This window comes from Bombus fervidus, chromosome 18 (genome assembly GCF_041682495.2).
Source record: "Bombus fervidus isolate BK054 chromosome 18, iyBomFerv1, whole genome shotgun sequence".
Lineage (NCBI taxonomy): Eukaryota > Metazoa > Arthropoda > Insecta > Hymenoptera > Apidae > Bombus > Bombus fervidus.
The window spans coordinates 476,623-489,271 of record NC_091534.1 but is presented as its reverse complement, the minus strand read 5'-3'; the positions used below and the strand labels follow the sequence as shown (position 1 = coordinate 489,271).

At 34.5% G+C, this 12,649-nt stretch overlaps 1 protein-coding gene across 1 annotated transcript in view; it reads right to left on the bottom strand.

The window, feature by feature from the left end:
* Window positions 1–12,649, bottom strand: part of LOC141445938 (uncharacterized) — a 42,247-nt gene that overhangs the window by 8,801 nt on the left and 20,797 nt on the right. The window lies entirely within an intron of this gene.

Sequence of the window (12,649 nt, the reverse complement as noted above, 5' to 3'; positions counted from 1 at the left end):
TGAAAATAAATTTAGTTTCCTCTTTTAGTATGGCTATTTGCATGTAACATAGTGCATCGTTCAATGTTTTCGTCTACTTAGGCTACTCCTTCGCTGGCACAGAATCAATCCAGCGAAGCTAAGCGATCTTTCAAGTGCGATAGACGACGAAATAGGTGTTTTATATTTTAAAAATAATTGTTTCATGTATCTGTATTTTGTGATATTTTGAATTCGTGGGACGTTACCGTCTGAACTTTTCAACGATTCTAATTATGCAGTGTTACTATTGTTGAGGTTATTAGATATGTGAACAAAGAAACGTGTGGATAGATTGTAAGGTAGAAAATATAATTTAATATAGAAGTGTAAATACAAGTAGGAATATATATGTAAGCTGGTCCAGATCCGCACGCTAGCAGTGTTACCCTATGACTAAAGGAACGCCGAAAAAAACGTCGCACGTGTGCCGCTTATCGTCTGTCGTCGACGCATTCTTTTGTCTATGCGCTATAGACGACATCGGCGCCTTGTGAAAGCCGAAGACCAGATGTAGAGTTTTCTCAGAAGTATCGATCACTTCAACAACTATCATTGTAAACACTAAACTCTCTGTTTTCCCATTAATGAAAAGAAATCGTCTAGTTTTACTGTATCTTATACTTTGCTTTGCGAAAGTGGAGAGGATTGATTTCATACATCTTTTAAAGTTTTCAACATTCTTTCTTCGATATAATTACGTATATTTTCCATCATGGATGACTAACAATCGCAATTATGTAATCAGATGTCCTCTAAGTCTTCAGTTTCCAATAAATCGTAAAAATGAGAAAACCGAGTTTTTAAACTTGATATTAAATGATATTAAGGTTCGCAATATTTCAAAGTTTGTGTATATTGTCTACGCCTCCGATATCTTGAAAAATATGTTCTATCTATGTAAAATCTATGGAAAAATATCACCCCTATAAGCTTTGTCCTCTTGCAATTTATCCAAAGCGTACGCGATTGATCCAAATATTTATTCTTATCTATATGTCGGATTAAAGCTATGATTAAGGGTAGTGACCGGAATTAGCCATCGTTGTTCTACAATCGAGGTAATGTTGATTAGCACAAGTGTGGGTATCACAGAATCGGCAAGTAACCGCGGTGATTAGACGCTAATGGCAATGGTGTTAGTTTCGATAACGAATCCGCGGTCAACGGGATAGTAAAGGTACTTTTCTCCAAAGTCTGAATCTGACCCTTGGTTAAAATAAAATGTAACAATATTCACTGATCGTAAAGACGTTGTTTTTCTCGCTGATGAGATCGCACGAGAGTGAGTTTTCCGTCGCGGTGATGCTGCAGCGGAAAACTATGATGGGGTGTGTCTAAGGGCACGAGATCATCGGAGTCGTCGAGAAAAACCTTCGCTCGGAAAGCGAGGGAAATGGACGTTGCTGTTAATTGGTTAATTTCTATGTTGGTGGTTAGAGAAAGATGCTAGTCGCCCTTGAGAGAAAGTTGCTGGCAGGAAGCGTCGTTCCTGAGAAAAGTAGATTTCCCGTACCTTCTCGTAGTGGAGTTAAGGACTGTTAGTATCGGACAATTATCCGTTTATTTCGTTTATATACGGCTTTCTTCTTGCTATTCAAACATTAAATCCATTGCGTCTCGTTATTCTGCCTACTGTTTCTGCACTGACTTGTTTCCTAGTTTCATGGCCAATCTCTATGGCCTATTGTTATTCTTTCCTCCTTTTCTGTAATAATTCGAGGTGGCTTTTTCTTTATATTTTTTAATAATATTCGCAACTGTGCTCTTTTTCGTTATTAATAATTGTGCAATTTCACGATAATTTTTATCTTTTTCTCTATGATAAATAACAAGATGTCTTTTATCGAAACTACTATTCTGACTTTTCGTTGCATGTTAGAATTCAGACACTAACACTTCGCAATATAGCTTTGTACTGAGATAGAATTATATTCTAGCAGTTTCTATACGAAACAAATCTATTTTCCACTTTGAATGGTTTTTAAGAACTACTAAATTACATTAATGTGACGTGAAAATGTTATTGTTAGAATGGAATTGTTATATATTTTCAATCTACAATAAATAGTTTATCTTTTAGTAAAATAAAGAATGTAATATCTAAATTATTCTCTTACAAACATCAATTACAAATAAATACGCAAATTAAAGATTAACGGTAGTTATCTCTGATAAATAATCTGGCAGACACGAAATATTTACTTGGACAAATTCTCTGTGTTCGTTGCTTAGGCTACGCTATTTTATAATTTGACTTTTTGAAATTTGAATGGATGTGGCGTACACGACACTCCACTGAATTATCGATGTGTACGTACCAATCGAATATTTTACACTATGTATGTATAAAAAAAAGACAGTATGAAAAGTTCATCGTCGGATGCGATAATGTTCAAGTAGTACACAGAAAAATTTACATTACATTGGGAGAAAATAGTCTAACAAGTTTATACTTTCCACATAATAGAAAATTTCAAAGATGAGCGAAAAATATTCTGCCACTGAGAAGGAAATATCGGAGAAAGAAAGTTTAATTAAAATTAGCAATTCTGTTTTTCAGAGATTAACGTCAGGTAGATAGTTGATATTATACGTATAAATAATTTATTTAATTTTTAAGAATCTTCAGTTTGTTCATTTCATACTTCAGTTTGTGTGTATGTGGAACAGAGACGCACGCGCCTGTTATATATCTTTTTATATATATAATAACATATCATATTATTATTGTCATATTATTTTTAGCGTAAGGTCAATTTTTATTCTTTTCTAGTATAATTATTCGTTGTTGTTAGAGATCAAATGTGTACATTTATAGCAAGCTGTTTGCTGTGTACACATTTAAGAAAACAAATTGTTTGTTAATTTAACTATAAATTAGAATATGTTAGATATAGTGTAATCATATTATTATTATTTAAAAATGTATAGTGAAAACTATAAATTATAATATAGTTAATATATCAATATATTATTTTTGTTTGTTTTCTTTTATACCTGTATGAATAAAGAAGTAAATCACATCACGTGTGTATTACATTTTATTTTTTTATACAATATTTATGTATGTTATGTATAAAATATATTCAAGTATATCGTATGCGTAATATGAAAAATATATTTATAATATAAAAAAGAAGTCATTATAAAAATGAAATAGTTAGAATCAAATTTTCAAGAAATTACTCTAAGTAATTAATTACAGTATCGTTTTATCAATCGAACGTCATCTCGTATCACTCAAGTGATCGGTCGTCTCTCTCACAACTTTTCCAAAGATTAGTACGACACACTGGGAAGCTCGGCTGAGTAATATGTATATTCTAATCCGAGCTTGAATGTCAATTAGTGACAGTAGTAATATGATGATACTTTTCTATTTTCAACCATTTTTCAATTAAACTTTTACTAACGAATTTATAGAATTTTTCTGGTTAAAATGAGAATATGTAGTTAAATTGGAATATATTTTAGATCACATTCAATTACACATTTAATAGGTAAAAGGAAATAGGCGAATGTAATTAAATCAGCGAATATCTTGTTTTAATCATAAAAATCTCATTACATTGGTAAAAGTCTCACTAGAAACAAAAATTAAAAATATAATTGTTGTTTTAGCATTGTCTCACGAATATGTTTTTTGGGTTAAGCCGACCTTCTAACTTCTTTTTTCTTCACTCGCGGTGTCCTACTCTACGTTCAGCGAAATGGTAGACCGTATTTGTACTTAGAGTCAGATCTTGTATACGATAATTCGTCACTGAGGGGGATCAATTAACGAGACAGTAGTGTATTTAACAAATGAATATGTTCAACAAAACAAATAAATTTCAAGGTATTGTCAATGAAGAAATCTGTACGACTGATGAAAAATGCTGGTTCGATAAATTAGTTGCTGTTGATAAGGATCATACCAGAGAAGCTGGTTTACATATAAATGAAATTGAAAGACTTTTAAACGACATTGATACATATACACGCACAAAACCTCGACGCGGTTGTCCCGTTGTTTCTGTTAAAGTAAGTCTTTAATACAGCTGATACGGAGGCTTTGAAACTTGTAAAAAAATTAAATAATATTATTAAGCATTAATAATAAAATAATAATGCATAACTCCGATGTAAGAAAATGGATTGCTTTGTATGTCTACAAAATTTTCTTACATACAATAAATAGGGCTATTCTGAGTATACCAATTCTACGTAGCACAATATAAAAAATACTTTACGTTTAGTAAAAAAAATATTCATCCTTCGAGCTTTTTAAAAAATGGCTGTCTCTTTGTTGGGAAAATCACTAAATAATCACTCACAAAGCGGTCGATCTCACCGATTTCAACGAAATATGTTGTCAAGGTCAAAATTCTGAACAACTTTCATTACATTTCTGTCGCGCCTAATGAAACAGCTTGCGAATTCGATGCATAAAGGATCGTGATTCGTTAGGTTGGAAAGTTATGGAAGTGTTCGTGTCTTTTCCTTTCTTCCCTTTCCTTCAAACATATTGCTTCACTCTTACAATTTATCTATTAGCTTTATAATTACCACGCTATTATTAATAAATTGGTACATGCGTAATGACAATCAAATTTTCGGCACAAGCCCATATTTCTCACGTTAACTGTAAAATTTCCTGTATGATAATTATTCAGTTCTATTTAATAATCAGTAACAATCGATCATATATGTAACTGTGTATATCAGAAGGTAAAATTTTTATAGCTGAAAATTTTATAATTTTAACCCTGAAAATCGACGTTATGTTCTCTCGCGTATCGCAGAATGTAGATCCTGATACGAGTTTAGATCAAACATTCCTCATTCGAAATCAAATCATTCACGGAGGGAATATTGTACATCAATATGGCAACGTCATGCGTTATCATGGTATTATCTAAAAGAACTTTTTATTTTGATGATTTTCCTTATGTACAATTTCAAGTCAATTACATATATATAAATTCTACAAATTATATCATATAACGAGTACAAAAGACTGGCTAAAACATCGCTATTACGAAATTCAACCTAGTATTGAATGCGATTCTAAATTCCCTGGAATATTCCAGAATGCTTTAGTATTATCGAATTATACGAGAGGCCTTGGTATACATTTGACAATCTTAAGGACAACGCCGTCCATTGCGCATTGAGTAGTTCAATCTGTTTTCGTGCAAAAAATACTGATCTGCGTCGTCAGTACGATGAATTATCTAATAAACGTCATGGACCGTTACTGTTCTCGATTATGGAATTCCCAATACACCAAAGGTGTAGTCTAAAAGCATTTAGGTCAATGGCAGAAAAAGAAAAATTGTTCAGAATGTAACATTCTTTTAAACTCGATACTAGGTTTACAGTAGCGGAAATAATAATACGACAGAGCCTCGATTATCCCAACCAATTCTGTTTGGAATGTTCGAAAGTAAGAAAAAGTATTGTTACGCCGACTTGCACGACAATATAATAATATCAGTAATATCAGTAATATCAGCTCAGAAACACAGTTTCCACGCTTATGTACAGCGCAAGCTTAGGCGAAGCTATCGCTCGAACGAACTGAGGTGATAGGACGTGTAGGGTGCCAAAGAAATACTCGGCGTTTTATTTAACAATGCGTTTGTTAATTCGACTTAATTCTTTACAACTCTCGACTCGCCGCTCGTGCGGATGACTATTTATTCACAACTCTTGCCGAAAACTGCCGCAATCGCCACTCTTCACTTACGACTCGTCTCTTAATCTCTTCATCCGAGTTCCGAGGAACTTTCAGAGAACTGAAAAAATTAAAGTAGAGTGTTACTTGGGTGTGCAGTGCGCGTAGCGAGTGTGTAGTAGTATTTATATCGTAGGCATTTACAAAATATATACATTTTCGCTACGATGCGACGACGGCAACAGCACGAAAGCGCGACGTTCGTACGGCGAAAGATATCTCAATAGGACTATGCCCAGGGCAAAGATATTTTGCAAAATAGACAAACGATTGCGGGTACTGATACGTTGAAACTTGCTGGATCTGGCGGACGGTCCAGATGTGGGAGTGCAGATACTGCACCGTATTCGCCCGAAACAATGGCGGTGCGTGCGCGATCGTTCCGTGGACACTCGTGAACGGGACAATATCAGTTTACGTCTCTGAATACCATGATATTCTTTTTACCACTTGTAAGAAATAGGTTTGCAGCCCTGCTCCTTTCGTTCGTGTAAGGGTATTTTTATCGATTTTTAATTGACAAAAATTAAGAAACAATTTTTTTATTCTTAATTTTCGTTTTACGTCAGCTTCAAGAATCACTTCTTAAATTTCCTGGCGCTTCATCAATAGCACGCTATGTACGATAAAAAGAACCATGTTATAGCACTTCTCAGGCATGCACTTTTTAAAGCTTACTACTTCTATTTCACAAGTTAACTAATCCCTTATTTGCTTTTAAACAATCTGACACCTTTAATTAGTATATAATATACATGAATAAATGATATTGCTTATCATATAAAAGGTCGACGAGAAAAGAGGGTATGTCAATTTCAACGAATTTTGAATTTAACATGTTTTCATATATTTCTGTGTGTGCTCTTTATCACTAGTTAATTCGAATGAAATTGTCGTGTACAACGTATTTTTCATTTATTACCGTTTCCTCAGTTATACATTACTCGTAATTACAAGTAAAACTGGAAAATGATGCAGAATGAAACGAAGAACGAAATGTCTTATCTTAATGGAATATTTATGAGAAAATACAAAATTGTGACATTACATATTGAAAAATAAATTTTCGTTGTCTGAAAAGTGCTATAACATGGTTCTTTTTATCGTAGGCCTCTCATTTCATTTGAATCATAATATCAAATGTCGCTTTTAAGAGAATATCAACAAGCTGCTAACAAAATCGTTTGCTTTCATGGAAATCATTGCATGCTGCTGTTGATAGAAATATGAAAGGTGTACGTAGAAGCAAGAAAGGAAGTTACTTGGAAGCGTTTGAAAGGAAATATCAGTTTTGATTCTTTAAAATAAATATAAAAACACATCGTACGTACAATATTATTAAGATTGCCAAGAAATTTTTTATGAAATTGAAGTATATTATAAAACAAATAATAATAGGTAAATATTTGTTAACAACACATATGTATATTATAAGTAAATTATTTATTTTAGATCGACACCGAAGTTGAATAAGATGGTTCCTATTTGCTGTTGAGAGCAATTTTTTGTTAATAAAAGATTAACATATATAACAAACAAATTCATTTCTAGGACAGAAAAGTGCGTGCATAGAACTTCGAAGTTTGATATGTACCAAATATATAAGTGGTAAAAAAAGTTATTCAGCTTTACCTAGTTTTTCTTTCTTTTTTTTATCTATTGGTAAACACAAGATTTGGCAAATAAACTTTTTTTTTGAAATAATAATTATATATAGAAATGGTATTTCAAATACATATTTTAATATTAACTCATACAAATATTATTATGAAATGAGTATTTCATTGAAAGATAAGATAAAAGTATTTCAAATAATAGTATTTCCATCAATTTCTATTTCAAATAATGGTGTTTCAAATAGTAATACCGCTATTTTTATTCGAGTAATACTTTTAATACTAAGCACCCTTCATATCTAACATGCAAGTATACTTTTATCCACAATATAATACTTATAACTGAAAATATCAGACAGAAACAATTTATATATATCGCTGAATTACTTTGTTTGCTTAAATAGAATATATTTTTCAAACGTAGTATCTTATAAAGAATTTCGTTGAGATGCTAATATTAGCCGTGCAAAACTAAATAAACGTTTCACAGACAAACGTTTGTAGAGGATGGTATTGCGATATTATATTTTAGAAATGTACTTTTAACTAGGGTAGCTTTTTAGAATTAGATTTTTAATGTGATATTTCCTAAGATTTTCAAGTGACGTAGTATTATTATTGAAATGTACAAGTAGTTTCATTTCGAGCAAGTGCATACTATTATTTCTGTGGTGGAAGTGTAGAGGATTGATAAAACAGAAACGAGAGCTTGCTGTTGCAACCCGCCAAATATACTTGAAATAAATGAAATAAATATAGACAATGCCCAAAGTCGCTCGTACAAACGTATTCGCAAAGACAGTGTATAATCTCTCGCAGATATTAATCGGTAACTCGTGAAACTCGTATAATAACTGTTAATAACTGATTCGCTCGCGATCGCGTCCGTTTATTTATACTGTTCGGGGGAGAGTCGGAAAATTCAAATTCATCTTTGTTTGACGGTTGCACGTAGCGGCGACATTGATACTCTGAGACAAAACAACAACATGATTTAGATTTTCCTCTAATCTGTGTGGCATTACATTTCTAACATAAGATACACATAGAGCATCGAGAAAATTGAGAAATTGTTCCTTATTAGTCGCAAACGCTTATTAGAGTAAAACCGCATCTCTGCCGTTTTGTCCCGACCGGTGATATAATAGACCGGTCCCGGTGGTACGCCCGGACAACGTTCCGCAGATACAGGGCCATTTGTGTGATACTCCAGGGCCTCCCCTATCGTACCCCAAGGAACGCGTCGATCGTATACCGCCACTTCCTGACGCCGTACTGGCCCTCCTGCAGTCTAGACATTCTCCGGGCTAAGTGTGTCTAAAGGCAGACTGCGATTACTCTTTCGGGCTACTTGTTTGCCTCGTCCAGCAAACACACAGACTGGAAAGTCGAGCGCGAATTCGGAGGTGTGTGGGATGAGTTTAGCGGCAAGTAATAACAGCTGTTGTTGTAAAGGAACCGTCATAACGTTTCTTGGGGTTATTGCTCATTGCGATAAAACACGGGAAAAGCGGGTTGTTTTCCCAACTCCATCCTTGAGTAACCGTTGGTGGAGAACATTCGGCAAGAAAAGTAAAGCATATAAAATTTGGAAAACAATAATCATGAGCAGACAAGGCAGAGAAAAAGAGGGCAAGAGTAACATAACATACATATGAATAGAAGAAAATGTTAGAAAGTCACATTTAATCTTATAGTGATCAACTTAGCGTCGAACAAATGATGACAGCGATTACGGAAAACATTGAATCTGACAGCAAATAGGGATAACCCTGAAGCAATGCTGTACAGTAATGTCAGAGTTGTCTCATGGCCTAATAAAAAGAGGAGGCTTTGAGTGGGTATGGCGCGGGCTACTGGGTATGCGTAATTGCATGTTCCCCTCTTATAAAAATATTCCAGAAATCTTTAGAAATGTGACGCAAACATTACGAGAGAAAAACGCTGAGTATTGTACCAGCTCGAAGCAGAAAAGAGGTAGAAAGTAGTAATTAGAGAACTAACCCCAAGAACAAACACAAAATATACATGCGAGGAAGTAGGAAAAATCGGACACCAAGTAAGAACAATTAATAATATAACCAGATACGATACAAAACAGCCATTGCTACTGTTTCTAATAGAAATCGAACCCAAAACCAATAACAAAAATGTCTTCCATATTACAAAAATCCTAAACACAATAGGAACAATTGAGCCACCACATTATAAAAAGGACATATCGCAATGCATACGGAGTCAACGATACGGACGCACAAATAATTGCAACAGAATCCCGGCGTGTATCAAATGTGCGGAAAACCACGTAGTAACAAACTGCCCGTACATAGGAAAAATAGACGAAGTAAAATAACTGTAATGGAAACCATGCAGATTTCCACCGCTTCGAAGCGGAACAAATAGCAACTATCACTCACAACAGGAAATTACAGAATCAGAAACAAATGTACAATACGTATCAAACACTAACCATAAAGATATCAACATCTTTGGTAGCTGAAATTATGCACAAGTAACTAACCAAACGACCAACACAACAACAATAGCGACGTTACAGAAATCAAGGAACTTCTCAAACAATTCATCAGAAACGCTGAAATGCTAAGAAAAATGATAAGCGAGCAAATACTCGGTACTCGGACAACAAACACAATAAATTAGTCATGCTACTACTTACAAACACGTTAAATAAACAATAGAAATGAACACGTTGGAAATAGCAGCTTGGAAGTCTACAACAACGAGCCCTCGAAACTAAAACATTTCTGTATACAAACATATTGACGTATTACTTCTTTCGGAAACACATTTTACTTCAAAAAGCTACACGAAAATACCATATTATACCATCTACGATACCAAATATCCCCCAGGAAAAGCACACGGAAGCGCCGTAGTGATAATAAGGGACGATATCAAACACCACTTGCATAGCCAAATTAGTCAGGAAGGAGCAACCACCGTTACAATACAAACTAAAAGCAACTACTTGCAGATGTTAGTAGTATATGCACCACCGCAACATAGAATGACATTACAAAAATGGGAAGAGTAGTTTCAATTCTTAAGTGACAAATACATCGCAGCAGGAGATTTTAATGCGAAACACACGCTATGGGGCTCAAGAATTAACACACTTCGAGCTAGAACACTAGGAAAATATATTAGAACTAGTAATCTCAACGTATTATCCACAGGAAGACCAAGATACTGGCCGAAAGATCTAAACAAAACTCCTGACTTGCTAGACTTTGCAGTTATCAAAGGACTAAACGCACATAAATTAAACATAACACCCAGTCTTGAGCTTAGCTCCGATCATACTCCAGATCATACTAATTCAGAATCGCTTTGCAATAAAACCACCAAATATTTCACTAAAAACACCCGAACACATTGAACAGGCAGTAACAACATTGACAGAAATTATACAAGAAGCAAACAATAGGCAAACAGAAATAATTTCAACAGACATCCTTGACAAAATCAGAGAAAACAGAAAAGCGAAAACAAAATGTCAAAAACATAGGACACGTGAAAACAAAGTAACATGTGAACAAGCTTGCAAAGGAGATAAAAAGTAAAATAAAAGATCATAATAATAACGATTTCTCAAAATTCATAAAAATAAAAATAAAAACAAAGCAACCAATGAAACTAATGCCAGCAATCAGAAAAGCAGACGAGAGCAAGCTGCAGAATTCTCCAACCATCTTTGTAATACATTTACTCCATATAATACTGTTACATATTACTCCGTACAATGATTGTTAATAACAGAAAAATCAAATGTCCTTGAGGCAAAGATGCGCAAAATACTAGTAGCTCGACTGACAAGCACCGCGCCATACCTAATACACAGCTCAAGGAATTAGGATCATAATGGAGAAAACAAAAAACAATAAAGCACCAGGAATCGATCTAATCCGTGGTAAAATCTTGAAAGACCTTCCCCCAAAAACAGTACAATTAATGACAATAATATTCAATGAAATTTTAAGAGTACAATATTTTCCTAATCTACTAGCACAGATCGTAATGTTACCTAAGCCAGGCAAAGACCCACACCAAACAGCATCTTACGGACCAATATCATTACTTCCAGTGTTTCTCCAAATACTGTAATACACGATCGCTTAAAACCAACAATAGAGAAAGAAAAACTAATACCAGATCACCAATTTGAATTCAGAAACAAACACTCCACGATAGAGCAAATGCACAGGCTCGTCAACGAAGTTTTACTAGCAATAGAAAAGAAACGATACTGTACAGTCCTCTTCGTGCACATCGAGAAAGCTTTTGGCAAAGTGAACAATGAAAGCCTCTTACAAACAAGAAAAAAACATTTCCCGGAACAAATCCACCACTTACTCGAATCATACCTAAGCAACAGAACCTTCGTAGCAAAAATAAAGGACGCATATTCTAAAGTTAGAGACATCAAGGTAGGGGTACCGCAAGGAAGCGTCCTAAGACCAATACTACACACCCTCTACACGGCCAACATACCAACAACTACAAATAGCAAAATACTGACATTTGCGGACGACACGGCTGTGCTAGTCAGGCAAACCAATCCAGAAATAGCAATCACATTACTACAAAAGCATATCACGAAAATAAAAAAATTGCTACAAGATAAACCATATTATATTTACACTACGAAAACGGAAACCGCTAAATATTCAATCGACTGGCACACACATAACACAAACAACGCAAGTTAAATACCTACCACTTAGACACACAAACAAAGCAACATACTAAATCAATTATAGACAGAATACGGATAAAAAGAAGGCAGATGTATTGAATAACTAGACTAAGCAGTCGAAACTCTAAACTCAGCATGGAAAATAGCTCCATGGTATTAGCCCCGTGGTATGTAAGAAACGGGGACCTAGAAATACCAGCGGTGAAAGAAGAAATCGGAAGATACGCAAAATAATACAAGGGAAAAATGGCAACGCATCTGAACCAGCTTGCTGCTGAAAAGAGCAAAACCCTCGTAAAAAGAAGACGAAAGAGAAAACACCCCACTGACCTCACTAAAGGAATAAAATAGACAAACTGTGGACAAATTAAATAAAAAGAATAGAAGAATACCGAAAGGTTTTCCTTTAGCTCTTTGATATTGTTACGTCCCATGACTCTCTATATAAACCAGACTCCATCCCTCGGGTAAGATGGCCACTAGAGTGACCACCTTATTACGGTTCCTCGATAATCTTAAAAACCCATTATAAATTTTAGCATTTCTTACTGTTGATGCCCGTAAGACCACACAAGT